The 18,779-nt window shown below is 36.0% G+C and overlaps 1 long non-coding RNA gene across 2 annotated transcripts in view; it reads right to left on the bottom strand.

Annotated features, from left to right (window-relative positions):
• The window catches only part of LOC140251870 (uncharacterized), a 178,109-nt gene extending 163,048 nt beyond the window's left edge, over positions 1 to 15,061 (bottom strand). For both annotated transcript variants that reach the window (XR_011903481.1, XR_011903480.1), the window contains exon 1: positions 14,994 to 15,061. This is a non-coding gene — a long non-coding RNA (uncharacterized lncRNA). The remainder of the gene's footprint in view (positions 1 to 14,993) is intronic.
• Positions 15,062 to 18,779: the final 3,718 nt, after the last annotated feature.

Below are 18,779 nucleotides of genomic sequence, written 5' to 3'. Positions count from 1 at the left end.
GAATTCCCTTCATGTAAAAGGTGTAAATCTCAGGATTTCCACCTATCAGTAAATATTCCTTTATATAAAAATACCTACTTAGAGAATAAGTATTCCAGAAGTCCAAATAGATACCACAAGTTATTCTTTCAGGAACAGCATCCTATTCCTGTGGTATTATTGTTTTGAGAATCCCAAAGAAAGATGCATTTGTATACACTCATTTCTGAAGAGATGATCTGACACTACATGGCAAACAGAGCTAAGAAGAGGATGTCAATTGATTAAAAAATGTAAATGAGGCCAACAACAACAACAAAAGCAGTAACAGATGTCTTCATATATCACTATTAAAAAGGTTCAAAAAATAAACACCCCAAAACAACAAAAAGCAAACAACAGCATAGAGATAGTAAAGCTTACAAGGAAAAAAGAAATAACATTTATGCGAAGCATTATGACTTTTAAAATGAAAAACTAGCATTCCTTTCTCAACTACGTGTCTCTACATGTCGAAAACATATTAAGTAAACTGTACACTAAAGAAATCAGGAACCAAAGTCTCCTAATTATCCTTATGTTTCCCTGTCAGAAGATTAAATATTTCTTGTGTGGTATATATAGCTATAAACTTAGGATATCTATCAAAAGCTTTATTAAAGTTGAAGATCAAAAATAAATTAAATGCCATTCTGTAATCAAGAAATCCATGTTTTGTTTTTTTTTTTAAGCCATTTGCCAATGTGCAATTTCATTTCATTTTACTTTCTCTTTTCCTGTCCAGCATTTGTTTTGTTTTGTTTCTCTTGATAGCTATTTAATTTCACTGAAAATAAGTATTATTCCCTTCTAAAAATAAAGAAAAAGAAAATGGCAAGGAACTATTTGCCACTCATTACATTACCTTAAACCTCATCATTCTTTTCCCTGTGTCAACCATTTGGCATTTAAATTGCTTCTTCTTATACTCTTCCTTTACAAGTAATATTCCAAATCTGATGATCTTTTGGAAAATATTACCTCTCACAATGGCATGTATGAGTCCATTACTTTCCCTCTCCTAGTTATATTATCCTATCACAAGAAATACAGTGACTTTTGAACTTAAAAACTTTTTAAACTCTACAGGAGCTGATGAGCGGCGTTTTTTTGCTTCTTCTTTCTCTGCACTGAATCAGAACAGATTTAGTATCAGCTTGACCTGAAGATTGAATTGAATCATTAGGCAGAATTGAACACTTGTAGAAAATATGTAAAATGGTGTAGTGATATATAAAGTAATGGACTTCTTCAATAGCTCTTCTGCACAACTCTGAAGATGTTAAGAAAGTTATTTATTTTGCCTCAGACTTTCATTCTGTTTGTTCTTTATAAAAGCTTCCAGACCAAAATATACATATTCTAGGGAGACCTTTTTTATATATTTATTGTATTCTTTATAGCACTGTCAATAGTAGTTTTGCATACTTAGGAAACAAAAAAGCTCATTTTAATTCCTTCTGAAATCCTTCAGTTTCCAAGTATTATTCTTTACCTTAGTTAATATTTACAAAAGTACGCCATCACCACAAATACCTTTTAAGTTTTTGAAATAGAGCTTTAAAATCTTGCTACAAAAAAATAAATATGTTGCACTCTTTAAGAAACCTATTTACCTGTCTAACCTTTGATTAATCATTTTAATAGTCTGTCATTCCTAGCAGGAGTTATTCTTTGGATATGGCATGCACAACTCTTAAGAAATAATAACTAAAAAAAAAAATTAAAAAAAATAGTTTAAATATCTTTTACATTTTGTAATGACCTGGCTTTGTGATAAACCTTCCACAAAAAACTTCCATTTGTTTTATTTTGCCTTTTTTTTTTTTTTTTTTTTTTTTAAATTATTTTTAATTTCTGCTTGTGGTCACATTGCAGAGTGACATATTTTTCATAGCTTTTCAATCAGTATGAGTTTTGAAGAAGGGTGGAGAAGGGAACAAAGGAATGTCTTATGCCAACTAATTTTTTCATCAAAGTCAGTAGTTCCAGTTTTGGATTACTTCAGTGACTCAGTAGCTCTGAGTGAGAGGGAACTACAACACATTTTGTCCCATGTTCTCTCTTTCCTCATTGTTTCTCTTTGAGGGAATATCTGGAACTCTTCAAGCAGTTTTTTCCTCAGTCCAGGCTCTAAACCATAACTATGCAAAATATATTTGCATATTTTAAGACCACATTAAATCTGTTAAATGCTTTTGCTACAGCTTTGGGCTTATTTTTAAGAATGTCCTTTCCAATCAGATGTAAATTTCATTCTTAATTCTTTATTACTGCACCTTCTGTCTTCTTGAGTTGGCTTTCTGTTGCCTTCTTCAAAAAGCACCTTCTTTGACAAAAGTCCTTTTCTGGAAACCTTTTCCATCTTTGCCAGATAACCTTTCTGAGTGCTGAGCTGGTGGAGAGTCAGCCTACTCTTGTGCATATTGAGTATACTTGTGTATCATTTCTTGCAAGATTTCTACCTGTTGCAACATTTGTCTTGTACTGTGGGAAGGCTAACCTCCAAATCTAGGCAGAGCATTGTAGCATGGAATAAGTAACAGAACATGAAGAGGCCAGAATACTAACTCCCAAACCCCAAAGAACATAACTTTTTAGAAGGATAGTAGTTTACCAACATGTCAGCATGTTTTAAACATTTAAAAAGATAAACCATGAAGGCTTTGTACTTAGCTTTATTACACTAGTCTGTTGAAATTATTGATCCTTTCTTAAAGAAGGACTTCTGTTAAGCTCTGTTCCTAGGTAAGAGTTCAGTGTTCTTTTTGTTTGAGATAAAATACCTCTTCAGTGAACAACCTAACCTGCCAGCTGCATGGGGAAAAAAAATAAAAAAAAATAAAAAAAAATTGTACAAAGCTGGTTTCTGTCCAGTTTTGTCAATTAAACTGGAATATAAGGAATTGGATTACCTGTTCCTTGTTATGAGGATATATCATTTTAACTGTATTTGACATTATTTTTAGCCATGACTTTCTTCTCTTCTTCAATACACGATGGGGGAGGTGGACACTAAGTTTCTTTTTCAACTGAAGTGTCTCAGAAGCAATTAAAGTATGGGACAGTTACATTAATTTGTAAAAGAGTTCATTATCTTTCCATTCTTTGATATCAGTCAGAAAGAACTGAGCAATTAATTCATTTTTTCTAGCTTTTGAGAAGTTAAATAGGAAAACTATTTAAGTTGTCCTAGTGTTGTTTTTGTCTTGTGTCCTATTTCATCTTGTCCCCTGAAGTGAAGAGATGGACTCTTCACCTTCATATCAGTGATGTTCCCTTTTCCAACACAGTCTCATTTTTCTCCATATCTCACATGGGAAGTTAGGCAAATATACCAATACAAGCAAAAATATGTGAAAGAAACTTGAAAAAGAATGCAAGATGAATAAATTTGGCATAACAAAGCAAGCCAAACAAATATTTAACAGATGCTAAGTATCTGGAATCACCTACAAAATAGGCATCTTACAAGTCACGCTTTTATCTGTCCTCTAAGAAGTTTTTTAATGGATGTTGACAATTTTTACAAAGCTTTCTGGGTCATATTTTTTAATGGCAAACACTTTTTTTCCACATTTATTTGCATGTTCTAAATCAAACCAAGAGATGAAGTTTGTGCAAGAGATCTTTTTCCAACTGTTTGCTATTGATTTCCAATCTTGATTTCTAGCTGAGCTAAAATCAATGTTATATCAACAACCTGCTTTTTTTAAAGTAATTTTAAAATATAGTTTCAGCTGCTAAGTTAGGTTTGCTCTTATATCCTTTCTCTGTGCCCTCTTCTTTCCTAGTCTGCCACATTCTCCATCTCAAAAGCTGAAAATTAATGAGACATTATTGCTTAAATGCATTGATAATAATATTGTCGAAATCTAGCAGTGACTACCTATTGCCTTCTCACGGTCATCAAGATTGGCATTCCTACCTTTCCCATGCTTGCTCTCTCTTGCAAATCTGTATTTCCAACTGTGAAATAACAAATAACCAATCTTTACCCTTTCCCTATCTTCTGAATTACCACAGCATTCATAAAGGAAAATTAAATATATTAAGCATATCTACAGGGTCTCATCATATTAAGACTTCTTTTTTTCTTTTTAATAAATAATAGCGGTGAGCTGTAATATTAAATTTAAGTATGGAGAGGAAAGTAATGGAGTAAGGAGTGGTATAAAGAAACTAGTATTCAATAATCTTCTGTCTTTTCAGGAAAAAAAAAAAAAAAATAAAATCAACTCTTCAACATATACATTAAAACAAAACACCTCTGCCTAGCCTGAGAAGTACACTGACATCATTTTTTATTTTTATATTTTTTCACGTTTACTCTGTTTCTCATATTGGTTCAGAGCTGCTGCTCAAAGATATCTTCTGAGATTGATGGAAGAACTTCACCATATCACCTACAAAATCTATTAAGGTGTTAGAATAAGACCATGCCTATGAAGTTACTAATACATATCATCCTTGCACCCATCTCCTCCAAGAGATACAGTCCTCTTATATCTTTGATGGAAAAATAGACTGTTCTCTCTGTATAAGTAGGTTTCTGTTAATTTGAAGAAGTTACATATGTGCTGTCTATCCCCATGAAATACGTTGCAGAACCAAAAAATGCATCAGTTAAAAATATGCTTTTCATCCTCTTTTCAGTTTAAGTTTCTACATAGATTTTTTAAATAAGTCTATATGAGCACTTAACTTGGAAAGTCACTTCATTTTGTCGTGAAAATCGGAGTGAGACACTGTATGTAAAGCCAAAGATGTAGATGTATCTATCTTCAAAAAGTAGATCTTCCAGTACCAGCTTAGAAATGTGATAAGACTTTTTTTTTCTGTTTTCCAGGTGTAATGACAACTAACTAGTACACTGATTACCTGAGAAAACTGCTTTCACAAGATACTCAAATAATGAAAAAAATCTTTCTCCTCACCCCGCATTTATAAAAGATGCCCACATATTTTTTTAGAATTTTGCTGCTACATACTATGTACATTTTTTCAGCAAGTAAAACTGCCTACAAAGAAAGATCCCTGTAAATTTTCTTTTCCATCATTTTAGCTGTTGCTTAAAGTGCATTTGAAGAATTAGTAGAAACTGCTGTCAGCAAGAGAAACCAGTGGATTGCATAAACAAACTTCAATTTTACTTCCATGAGTTGAAAATGAGAATAAAACCTGTTTATTTCAAATGAGTGATTTGATTATTCTTTTTTTCTGTGCTAGAGATGTGACCTCTGGCTGAGTCACCACAATGTGTCCTGTGATTTCCAAAAAGGAGTTAATCAGCTTTCGGCAGTGCTAAGAGCATCATGTTGCAGCATTGACATTATCAGCCAGTGACAGCATGGTCTGATGATGTAATCCTTCTGACTTTGTCTTACAGTGCTGCACCCAAGCACCCCACCTATATGGATACTGTAGGAGTGGACCAAATGCATTTCCAACTGTCATTGCTTGCTGGTACATAAATGCCTGGCAGCCACTGTAGATCCAATGCAACATAGTTTTGTAACATTAATTATGGCTGAGAAGTATAGAGGGAGAAAAAGATTTGAATGCAGTAGTTATTATCACATGTTAATTTCCACCTGAAAACAGCACATTTTCATATTTATGAATATTAAGCTATGTTATTTGATCATATTTTTAGTTGTTTGGAGAAAAGTGTGCTATTTCTCCTTAGCACTTCATTTGTTTTGCATCTTATTCCAAACAGAAAATTAGATTTTAAGTCTCAGGAAACATATTTGCTTCCTCACTAACAAGAACAAGCATGCAAAAAAAAAAAAAAAAAAAAAAAAAAAAAAAAAAGATGTTATGGAAAATCAAAAATATGGAATTGTGATTTAAGCAGCACTTGGGAGGAAGATGTTGCTATTTCGATAACCACTGGATGCCCATAACACTCATAACAAAAATAATAAGGATTACAACAGTTCTCACTTTTTCTTCACACCACTTCAAAAATCTGCAAATAAAAATGCGGATATTTGCTCTTAGGAAGCTGAAATTCAAGTAGGCCATAGGAGGCATCAGTGAAATGCTGTTTTCATCATTACTCATACAGAAGCTACAATCTTGTGTTTTTGGTGGGTTTTTTGGTGTTTTTTTTTTCTTTCTTTCTTTCTTTCTTTCTTTCTTTCTTTCTTTCTTTCTTTCTTTCTTTCTTTCTTTCTTTCTTTCTTTCTCTCTTTCTTTCTTTCTTTGTTTATTTGTTGGGTTTGTTTTTTTTGTTGTTGTTGTTTTTGTTTTTGTTTTTGTTTTTTTTACATGGGAGATGCCTCCAGGCAGATATTACAAAGAATTCTGAAACCAAAAGTACAATTAGGCCCAAGGCCAACAGCCTGAAGCATGACTCAGTAAAGGGACATCAGATCACAGATCAATATCTCTGGTAAAAAGAACAAAAGCAGAACTGAGCAGGCTGCATTCAGGCAAAAAAAAAAAAAAAAAAAAGTAATGAGTAGCAATATCTTTCTAGCTGGAGTTTGAAGAGCACAATAAATTGAAAAGCATGATTTGACAGTCATATGTTGATGTTATTGCTATATTCTTCCGGGGAAAAAATCCTTTAAAAAATCAAGCTACAACCGTACTGTTTAATGTCTCTCTATTAACTGCAAACCTTAGTGATTTAATATCATTTTATCTTCAGACCCTTTAACTACAGAACCATATACGTAACTTTCCCCATGTGAATCGTCTCAAAGATTTAAACTGGTTTATATACAGAATGAATGTGTGGCCAAAATTGATCTGAAAGGAAGAAGTAAACTAACATGAATAAATAATGCATAATGAAATGCTGCTTTTGAGGCAACAGTTTTTCTACAGTTACCTGGCTTTCTGTTAGACAGCTGTATTCAAATGCTCACAGCTGCAGTCAGATGGGATCTTTCCTTTTGCCACCACTACCTCTGCCACCTCTGGGCAGACACTGGGTGTCCCCTCGTGGACACAGCCATTGTGCACTAAGGATTTCCAGCTGTACTGCCAGCATGCCTCACCTTGTACACATCCCTTCATTGCCTCAGCAGCTGCAAAGGAGGTGGGCATGATAAGGAGGCAAACTTCACACAAAATATTATCATGAAACAAGTGCTGTGGTTAGAAATCTCCTTTGTTTCTGAACTTGCCTTCAGCAGATTTTAGTGTCTTCCTTTTTTTCTGACAATTTTCTGGACTCCTGTTCACATGGGTGAAGACATAAATTCCCTTCTCAGGACTCACTCTAAACCTGATGGGAAAGCAAATATCTTTGCACAATGTTTTTTCCTTATGTGTTCCCCCAGTTGCTTTTGCAACACAAGCAGCTTTGCTCAGCAGCAAAGCCTATTCAAGCTGTTCTTGTGATTGCTTGCGCTAACATGAGACACCCATTTAAGAAGATTACAAAATAATGATGAAATTGCAGTATTGCAGCATTGTAAATCTCACTGGTGAGTACAGAGTGGAGCCTTCAGAGTAACAGATCAGTATTTCTAGTTTCTCTCTTTCCATAATTTGACTTCTCTGGATACAGAGAAACTTGAAAATGTAGTTTTTTAAACTTAATTAAATACTTCATGAGCTAGCTGCATATAATAATACGGTAGTTTAAAAGTTTAGTTTTACTGCAGAGTTAACAAATGAATAGCAAGTGATTAAAATGCTTTTTATTGTACTAGTAGCTTCTTTTATAATCATACATGGTGGCACTATTAAATTAGCTTGAGAAAGCTTGGTTGCACAAACTTGGGTATCAGTCATTTTTGTTCTGCACCAGGTGCTTGGATTGGAAGTGCTTAAAATTAAAAAGCGTCGCAATCTGTCGAAAAGCCCAGTAAGACAGCTAGTACTTTAAAAACATACAGTTATCAAATACTCAACAAAACAAAGTCATGAACTTGGATTAACTACTATAAACAGACTGAGGAAGCTCCACAACCATGGGATTTACATGTGGGATTACTCTTACTTTAAACTTCTCAGCTGGGAGGCTCGGGTCTGCAGCCAAGAACGTGCCTCTCCTAACACCTGGAATTCACTGGGGCTGCTGCTCTCCTTCTTCCTGCAAACACAGAACTGAAGACTGCTGAAGTTACCTCGAACTCCAACCACATCACGAGAGAAAACCTGCTGTTCTTTCTGCAGGATACCTTGCTCCCTGAAGTTATTCTCAGCAAAAAAACAAAATGTCCCTTTTCTTCCCTCTCTACCACACCCTTGAAGGGTTTGTGCCTTGCTCCAATAGAAGAGTGCACTCTGCTCCAAGAATATGTAAACTTGCTGCCCGCATTACAGTGTAGTAGATGAATAAAAAGAAGAGTTCTCAGCTCAGATGTACTATTTATGTTTCCAGCATCTTAACCACGCTGTGAGCTACTGAGAAGATTCAGTGCTCTCACTTGCCCCAGACACCTTTTCTGAAGCAGTTTATATTATCAGCAGAGCAATTTATGCCCATATTCTGAGTGGTGCATCCATCCAGGCTCTCACTCAAAGCATTACAGAACACATTACCATATATATATATGGTTTTATGTACAGATATTATGTACGCTTTCATACATAGAGATGTTTTAGTTTAACATAATTTCTGAAAAGAACAAATCTGATCAGGTAAAATCCTTCCCTTACTGAACTTAACAGTATGTAGGCTGGGACTCACAAAGGTGAGAAGCTTTTGGAGCTGATGTTTCTCCCAAAATTAATGGAAAGAAAATGGCCATAAATGAGAGAAAGCAATACTTCGCTACTCCTACTTCTGTGTTGGCCCTAGAAGCAAGGAATGTACCCAACAAGAAGGATCTGTTCTGCAGTAAAACTATGTATGACATACATCTAGGGGGAAAAAAAGGAAAAATATCACTATCCTCTCTCATTTATCAGGAATACTTTAGCCATAGATAAAGCTCCATCTGAGTTATCTGTTTAGGTAGGCTATCTTGGAAGCATCTTTATATTGCATAATTAGCTGTGATCTGGTTCGCGTCTCTTGTGAGCATAGACAGCAGTAGCACATTCTCTCTGCGCTGCTGGCTGGCTTTTGCCCCAAGGCCCTCTGCTATGGACCTGCAAAATATTCACTCATTATTAACAGAGCATTGGCTCAATTTGATAAACATTTCAGGAGGGTGGTGGCAGAGTGAGAATAGCTCACAGCAGCCCTCTCACTCAGAGCCTTGCCATTTAGAAGTTTACCATATTACCATCCAAAAAGGTGAGTGGTTTTTGATATGATTAGGTATTTGCAGGGAGTAGCTGGAGAAGAAATTAACATAGTCACTTATTTTTACTGTAAGGCACAAATACATCTATAATTCTTGGTCTGTTGCTCCTATTCTACTCAGTTGTTTTCAAGTAATTTAAGAAAACACATCCTTCTAGCTTAAAAATAGGTCTTTATAGCCAAATTTAAAAACAGCAGAACTTCTTTGGGAAAGCTTTATGATCTGCAGTTCAGTATACTTTAGTTACACGGAACATTTCATCCTCAGTGTAAGCGTTTTACATCTGAAAATCAAAGTTAAGCAAAACATAATTCTGCCTTCAGATTTCAAATGAGCTTTGTCAGACAACATATGTTCCTCAGAAGCGCACTTTGGGGACTCAGGCCTTGACAGACGGGAAGCACTAACAGGATGAACAACCAAGTGATATGTTCCACCTCTGTTTTCAGTCATGCTATTATTTGCAGCATTTGTAACAGCAACAACAAAAATGATTATTCACAAAGCAACAGCTGTCCTTCTTCTAACTGCTGTTAAACCTTTTCTCTGTTATGATGTTTACAAAAAATTTCACAGTGGTTAGGTAGCCACTAATCACCACTTATTCCAAAGATGAGCACCATTTCATTCCTGACTAGCATTTCTTCTCTTTGCTGTATTTGCCTTTAGGAATTGGGACTATGTTTTGCTGCATGTTCTAAATATTTAGGTAGTAATCATAGAAACTGTAGATATTAGAAATAGTTTTAAAATGTGTGAGATATCATGTTTATTGTTAGACTGAAGTGCAAGTTCTCAGTTATGAAGATCTGAGCAAAAGATTCTTGCATTTCTACTAGGTGACAATTTACACCTATATTAGGAAATTATGTCTAATTGTCTATCTTATGTAACTATACTATGCTGAATAATCTGATGTGTGAGACTAGGTTTAAGTTTCAAGCTGAAAGAATTCCAGTGAACACTTCTGTCCAAGTATCCTAGGAATGCTAAGTTTCAGCTGCAGCTGAATTAAGAAAATCAAGCGTTTCCACCACACCTCTAGCATTCATTTTGGGGATAGATGACAAGAGAATTTGGGGCAAATGAACTCCTTAAGTATTTTGCTCAATTCAACTACATCAAAGAAGCTAGGTATCACTGGCCACCTTAAAACTTCTTAAAACTACAGTTGTTTCCACCACAAGCCATACAAAAACCCACTTGATTTCTAGAGTGGTATGTTCACAGATTCATGCTCAGAGGCAGCAAGATTCATCACCTTGTCTCCACCTAGTAGATCTATCTGATAGGTGTTCTGAAAATATCTTATCGTGCCAGATTTCTTAACACACAAACTGTGAGGAAATGCCAGGGGTGAAAAAAAGCTGTCCTAAAATGCCAGGGGTTCAAAAACTCTTCTGAATACTGGAGAATCAGGTTTGAAGCTTTGTTGAAATTTGAAACTTCTCTATCTCTGGAATGGGGACTGCTCACTCTGAAGAGTATAGCCCAGTCCTTAGGCCATGGGCATGCCCCAGCAAAACTCAGTTTCTCTAATTCTGAATGTTACAGGGACAAGGAAGGAGAGAGAGAAAATGCAAATATGTCCTCCATCCATCTAAAAACAACCCAATGATCAGGTTTTTTATTCATATCAGTGAAGTGCTAAAAAGCTACATGGAATATTTTAAAGATAAAAATCTCCTCTGAATATGTATATAAGAGCTTGAATGACTTTTTAAAATTCTTCAATTTCAATAGTAACCCATGAAATGCTGAACTGAAGTTGTTCAAATGGTAACTAATATTCAAATAACCCATCAAAACTGAATTTGCAACAGTGAGCATCATGAAAAGAACTTGGATAAAGGGGAACAGATGAAGAGAAACTGTAAAGAGAACTCAGAGGAGCTGTCAAGGTCCCCCAGGACAGTTTTAGACAGAACTAGGACACCATTCACAGGGAAAGTTGTTGTTTATGGACACTGAACGCTCAGCCCCAGCTCCCTTCGAAGGAAGAAGCCAGAGAGGAACACGTCTGTTCAGCTGTGATTGGAATTGAATTTACATTTAATTTTCTTGTAACCTGATGTTTCTCTGTTTTAAAAGTAAAGGTCCAGATTAAGCCCATGCTTGACTCTTGAATACATGTCCAGGAGGAAGCAAATAATTTGAGTAGTATTTCTCTAACAAATCCAAACAAAAAAGGGAGAGGGAGGCATTTACAGGACATTCCAATATATAGATCAGAGACAAAAGCATTAGAGAATTACACTCTAAGTTAAATACTGACACAGTATGGAGTAAATGCCATGATAAAGATGCCACCTGTGAGGCTTAAGCAATGCTTTGACAAAGTACATCCCTTCTGTGAAGAAACAAAGGCACACAGCAGCTTCCCAAACTGAGCATAGTGTTTCAGAGCTTATCTCAGTATCCCTGCTGCTGAACCTCAACCATAAATTGCAGCACTGTCTTGATTCACTTGTGTCTTTGGCAAGAGCATTCTTTCCCTCTCCTATCCTCTCCAGCTTTCAAAGCCCAAAGATTGGTATAAGTCATCTTATTCTAGCTTAGAAAACGTCTTTAGAAGTAATCAAGATTGTAGTGCTGGAACAGGGTTGTTCTATCTAGAGAAGAATGGACTCTGAGAAGACTCTGAGAATGGCCTTCCAGTGTCTGATGAAGGCTGACAATAAAGCTGGAGAGGGACTCTGGAGTGCTGATAGGACAAGGGATAGTAGCTCTAATCTATAAGAGAGGAGATTTAGATTAGACATTAATGAGATCCTTTTCAGTCAGAGAGTGGTGAGGTGCTGGAGCATGTTGCCTAGAGAAGCTGTACAAGAAAGAATGGGGGCTTTCAGCAGTCTGGTCTTGGGGAATCCCTACCCATGGTGGGAGGGCTGGAACTAGATGGTCTTTCAGGTCCCTTACAACCCAAACCATTCTATGATTCTATCTTTATATGATATTCATGTGAAGCAAAAAACTTTGAAATTCTGCAACAAATAAGACTAAACTTCTGAATACATTCCAGTGGGACATTAGAGCATGGACGTATGTGATTATTTAAGTGTCATAAAGGAACTGTACTGTTAACCTCCAGCTGAGGTGAGTGCAGAAAAGTTGGATTCCGAGCTCTTACACCAGATTTTCCTAATGGTTATCTTTAGACAGCATCCCACCTTGCTTGTCAGCACCTCTCCATCACTCTTAGGCACCTTCCAGTGCATGATGTGAGGTTATGCAGCAACTTAGCCATCCAAATTTCAAAAAGTAATGCAGCAGCCCAGAGTTATGGGATGCAGCAGCCATCATAGCTCCAATCCTTGCAAGTATTTAGTCACCGGTCTCTCCTGTAGTGACAAAACAAACATTTTGAACCATCCACAGAGTATCCATTAGTGGCTAAACAGTTTATCAAATGACTTTATTTCAAAACTGTGGAGTCAATATACCCTGGCTTTCTGACAGGGAGTGGGAGTAGGAAGAGGAAATATTCCCCCTAATACTTACTAAGACTGTAGAGACATTATTATAAATACACATGGAAATACAGAATACCAGAAACTAGCAACCAATTAAAGCTCTTATATCTCTCTGCTTCTTATCTCTATCTCAAGTCTTATCTTATAAAACCTTTATAGAAAGGAAAGACCATTATAAAGGCAGTAAGTGGAGTTCAAGTTAGATAACTGATTATAAAGTCTCCAAAGGCACCTGAGGCTCTCAGAAGTAAGGATATAATTTAGAAGTTGATAATCTACCTCTGAGTGTTTTAGCCACAAAACTCTCCACACTGCTCTAGGTGATCTAGAGATACTGGAATCTAGATAGTCCCCTCTGTTCAGATCACCACAAAATTGCCTTTTTCCTTCTGGGGAAGGGAATCTGTCAGTGTCAACATACTGCATAATATAGAGCTATACACATTTTGCATCTCACTAGTAGCCAGAAAGCTATGCAGATCAGTCTAGAGTTTTCAAGTGAATTTGACAAAATGAAGTCACAGTGCGACTCCTACTTTCACCAAAAGAAAAGAAATGCAGTGATTTACATCTTTGCTTAGCATACTAACTTTTAACGGAGGCTCACTAGCTATATGCCAGGTAGCTACCTATAGCAGTCACAGGCACAAAACAAATTTGCATCTTATTTTTTCATGTCTCTAAAATTACAATATAATAAAACAAGGCATGATAATATGTCATACTATGTCAATAATTTCCCTAAAACCAGAGCCAACAATACACAGTACGTTACTGACTTGCATAAACACCCCTTCTTCAGGTGGTTTAATGTCCCATTCAAAAAGTCATTGCAGGCCATTATGGATTTGTGTTTCAGGCAGTGGCTGTTTGGAAGCCCCATAGGTATATGTGTAAATCGCACAGCTGCAGCCTTCCTGGGAGAAACTACACAAGTCAGACCAAAACACTGCTTGTAATAAAAGGAAGGAAAGATAAAGAAAAGCTAGGAACAACACTTTTGTAAAATAATCCTGTAGACTTAGTGCATTTTCTTTAACGAAGTAAAGTTAGCAGATCAGTTTCATTTAAGGAAAATGACTATGAAAAGTGGTGCTTTCATTTATTCTTCTTTTTTCAATATGAAGCCCCAGGACAGGGTAAAGCTGCTTTATTCTAAACTATGCTTTAATTAAGATTAGACAAAATGGAAGAGTTTTATGCATAAATATCAGTGTTAAAAATAGCAACACACCTGTCTGATACAAATTCCAATTAGAACAGGCTAAGTTTGAATATGAGAGCAGAATTTGGGTTAAAGCACAAGGTTTAAAAAAATCTTTCAAACTAATGCAAATTTAGTCACTTCAAGAAACAAATTTCACCTGTTCTCACAAGCCTTCTGGCTTTCTGGATGAGAATCCAAACTTCACCACTCTGAAAAGAAATGTGTTATGGATTCAAGATGAAAATGTTAATGCTAAGTCCAGACATTTAAAAGCTTAAAAACGGAAATGTTATTTGAAACTGGGCACAAAATTCTGGCAACTTTAGACTAGCTTTAAGTCACAGGAATTAAAAAATACAGACATTAGGTTCCCAAAATCTATTAAGAAAGCAAATGAGCCACAGTGCTGTTTTAAAACTGGGGTGTGTGTTTTAGGGAATTTGTGTATGAAAAACAACAAAACAAAACACCACTTCTAAACAGGCATTTATAAACTTCAAAAGGATTCTTTGGAAACAAATCTTCATAGAGCGAAGACAAATCTCTACTGTTCTGTTGCCCCTCTCCCTGAAATGGTTCCTTCTTCTGAACCCAACACCTAGAACTTGTCTTAGTTTAGCTTTAAAAAGCATTAAAATAAACCAGTCCTCCTATGTAGAGCCAAAACAGTTTCTCAGATTGAAACTGGCTCTCACTGAAACTGCTGAATGCAGCTGCATTCATCTGCCTTTAATTAAGATTGCTGCAAGCGTAGGTATTCGCAAACTATCAAAATATGATCTGCTGAGGAAATCAAGTAAACAGGGTTGGAGACTCCAATTAGAAATTATTTTACTCGTTAGGAAGGTAGTCAAGAAGGCACATGTGGAAGAGAGCTCCAATGAAAGGAAAAGATGTCCAGAGCAGACAGATGGAGAATAGCAGTACCCAAAGGAGTAGTGGGGGCGGTGAGAGCTGGAGCTGTGACCAAGTGCTTCATTTCCTCTGGTGCACATGGAGATGCTGCTTTTTGCTTCTTTGAGAATGAACAGGAGGGGGTCAAAAGGTAACTTGGTATTACGAAACAAGATACGGTACCTTGACTGCTGTCCACTCCTGCAGGTCAGGGGGCTAACAGGGAATAGGCTGTGTGAAATCTGGGCACTTCAGGCTCTCATATCCACCTTAAGCATATAAGTGCAGTGAAAAAAATGCAAACACAATTTTAGTCATCTTCACACAGTGCACACACACACATATAAAAATACATATGCACAGCATAACATCTCTGTGAAAGCCACAAAAGTGTATAAAGCATCCTTAACTCTGCTCCAGAGCTTTCTACATTAGCACACAAATTCATACACATGCACTGAGAGAAACGCTGACCAAAAGAGAGGATTCTGGCACGACAGCAATCAATTTACACACAGCACACAGCCAGTCCTGCCAGGGCAAGAGGGCAAAAAAATAGAGTGCTTGTTCTAGAGCATTCATAACCAAAATACAGGATGTAAAGAGACCAAGGAAACTGAACCCTCACAAATACTGAAGAAAAAGAAACAAGTGTTGTCTCCCAGAACTTCTAATCTATAAAATGGAAACTTTTGATTGACATCAGACTGTGCGTCCCTGGAATGAAATATGGATCTATAGCTTTTATGAAAGTAAAGTATTTCAAAGAGGGCATGGAGGAGAGAAGAAAAGACATTTTAAATATAAACTCTCTTTCAGGAGGAATTTCTCAGTGTCAGTTCATGACATTGCTGCAGCCTTTGATACTACTTTGACAAATATTTTCTCTGAGGTGAACTACAAGTTGGTTTAGTTTAACTACTCATTTCCACTTTAGCTTATGTAGGAATTGCATACACCCCCTAATCATTCAAGGATCAGATAATACAGGCAGCTTAATTTTATTAAACTGATACCTCTTCTTATTAAGGTTATCTAGATCATTAACTCACGACAAACTTTTTTGTTCACAATAATTTTAATTTTGACATGCAACAAAGAGCAGAATTGAATAAGGTGTACCACAAAGGTTAATTCATGTTGCCTTTCTAAACTTCCTCTTAAAAAAATAAAGCAGCTATTTGTTCTTTTGACAAACTAATCAAAAATACCCAGATATTCCTTCTTCTCTCTTCCAACTTTGGGATGGTGTATAATTTTCAAGATGTTGTCTTAAAATTTTGTCTTAAGTTCTTGGCTTACAACTGAATGTGAAAAGCAAGCCATTTATCCCTTCCACGTTGCTTTGCATTCTTGAAATAGTCATCTAACAGGAAAGTAGTCAGAGCCGTAATAAGGAGAGCTGCCAAGATAACAGCAAGAATATCCACTCTTTAGTTTTACCTCAGCGTTAGAATGTATGGTACACCATTTTAAAACATTTCATTTCACACTGGATATTTAAAATCTGGATTGAGATAAGTATAAAAGTGGTGATAGGAGCTGTGGTGCCTGAAAAGCCTCATGGCCCTCAGCCACAGTTCCTCTTTTTCTCTTTTTCCTTTTTTTTTTTTTTTTTCTTTTTCTTTTTTTTTTTTTTCCTCCTTTAGTGCATTAGTTTAAGAGGAGAAATTATTTCCCTGTTCAGCCAACTCAGTCACTCAATTTTCATTTCATGCACAATTCTTATGGTCTGCCATCTCTATCTCCTCCAATTTTCTCCTTCCATTCAACTCCTGTCATTCCTTGAAGCATAATGTAGTGTGTAATGGCAACTTACACAGTGGTATCAGAGAACACTATTTTTTTGCTCCTGAATAGTTCTTATATTTTTCTGTGCATAACCTGGGACTTTTCTGTAAAAGGATTGCAACTGTTCAAGGTTCCATTGGTGATATAAAATTTCCTCTAAAAACTGCTCTAAAACCTACATGTATATTTGTACTTCCCACTATTTTAGTACTTTCTAAGACATGAAAGCACATGCTTTCAGTTTAGTGGAAGACAACCTTTTTTTCCCTAATGATATAAAACTACAATTTCTGATTCTTGCATTACAAGATTTTGTAGTGATGTAGTTCTACCTACAGGAAAAACTGTCAGTGGTCAAAGCCAAAATTTACTCATTTAGACCTCAACCACCATTTGATGTGTAAATTCACAGCCATAGTACCCTTGAGGGCACCAGCAGAAAGATCTCCCAGTTCTGGGCTCAAAACATTTTCAGCATTCTTAGATAATGGGGATAGAGCATTAAAAATGTAAATAGTTCAAGAGACACATTTTTCTAAACCTACCTGTCAAACATATACTGATTTATCACAACCTGTTATAAGTGGTGATTAGTATCTTTTCTCTTTATGTTCAGTGAGAAAGGTAAGAGTATATAAGTGCAGGAAAAAAGGTCAAAAAAGTAAAAGCAAACCATATGGTTTACAGCTCTATACAAGAAACTATTTGAGCCAGAAAGCACTACTTCACAAGAAGTCTTTTCTAATTAATTTATGTGCCAAATCTCTGTTCTTAGCACACAGTATTGCAGGGAGGCATTTTCAGATCTAGACTAGCTTTCTCAGACTTGCAATTTCTGTATTCAAGCTGTGGGCCAAGAATTCAGTATCCACCAATTCTCCAGTACTGTAAAGAAAAGTAGAATGTAATGATGTTAACAAAGTCTAAGGCAAACTCTCCTTCTGTTTTCCCCACTGCAACATCCCCAAAGGTTGTTGAAGAAGCTATGAAAGTAAATGACACAAAATCAGTTTCTTCAAGTTATTTTTTTCAGTAAAGATTTCATCCCATTCATCAAAGACCATTACATAGCTTTGCATTTCACACATAGGAAGAAAATTCAATTGCACAGTTGTGAATGTGTATCAGACCAGGTGTTATTAACAAGACAGTAACTGATGATAACCAGTGTCGGGATATTTAAATAACAAGAGCCAATTAAGCAGCCATAATGGTTAAGGATGATGAGGACAAAATTGATATTCCAAACCACTTACATTCATTAAAGTGATAGAGCTTAAAATGAGTGGTCAGATTCTAGTTTTAGACTTCTTTCCATACTGAAGATGGATTAAGCTTTACACAGTTACAAATAAGAGACTTTAAATAGTCTTTAGAGTAACAAGTAAGACCAGTGTATTTGTTTGATGCAATGGCATGTTCTGATTCAATTATCTCAAAATGTCTTCTCTGCATAAAAGCTCATTACCTACTTCTCTGGTAAAGAAACAGAGAGGTATAGGGATCAACAGTGAAACTGGTAAATCTCAGACTTCTTTAGAGAAATACCAATTTATAAAAAAACTCCTCAAATGAGAGATAATAAATTGAATTCAGTGCTATTATCAGTGGAAGAGGGGAAGGGAGGAGAAAGGAAGCTTAAATGTTATGAAGAGTATTTTCAAAATCAAACCCCTATCTTTCAAATAAGAAAGGACTTTCTAGCTAGTGTTAAGATGAAAGATGGGCAAAATTACACGGGAGTAGGTCTGGGGGCCTCCAATTGGAATTCATTTTTTCTTACGTCTCTTCCCTAAAACCAAGAAATATATCTGCTTGGAAAGTAATGGTTATTCTGCATGGATCTGTTGAAGTGAACAGTATTGTATTCACACAATAAACAGCATTGCAAAATGAGAGCCAATTCTTTTATTCCCTCAACAGTTCAGCTAGGGGATGGATTTCCTAGCAGAACTTGTTTGGACTGCCTATTTCCACAAACTTAAACAAGAGGCTCCTGGTGGTAAATTTAAATGTTCAAGTACATTTAAAGAAAGGGGAGAGGCAGCATTCACCAGAAGAGATTAAATCACAGAATTAAATGATACTATAATTCTAATATCTGAAAATATGCAGGGACCATTTGATTATTTGCTATACACATTGTTAAGCATAGAATGAAGGTTAAATTGCATAACA

This window comes from Excalfactoria chinensis, chromosome 4, assembly GCF_039878825.1.
Source record: "Excalfactoria chinensis isolate bCotChi1 chromosome 4, bCotChi1.hap2, whole genome shotgun sequence".
NCBI lineage: Eukaryota > Metazoa > Chordata > Aves > Galliformes > Phasianidae > Excalfactoria > Excalfactoria chinensis.
The sequence above is the reverse complement of the archived record's forward strand: the minus strand, read 5'-3'. Positions and strand labels throughout refer to the sequence as shown.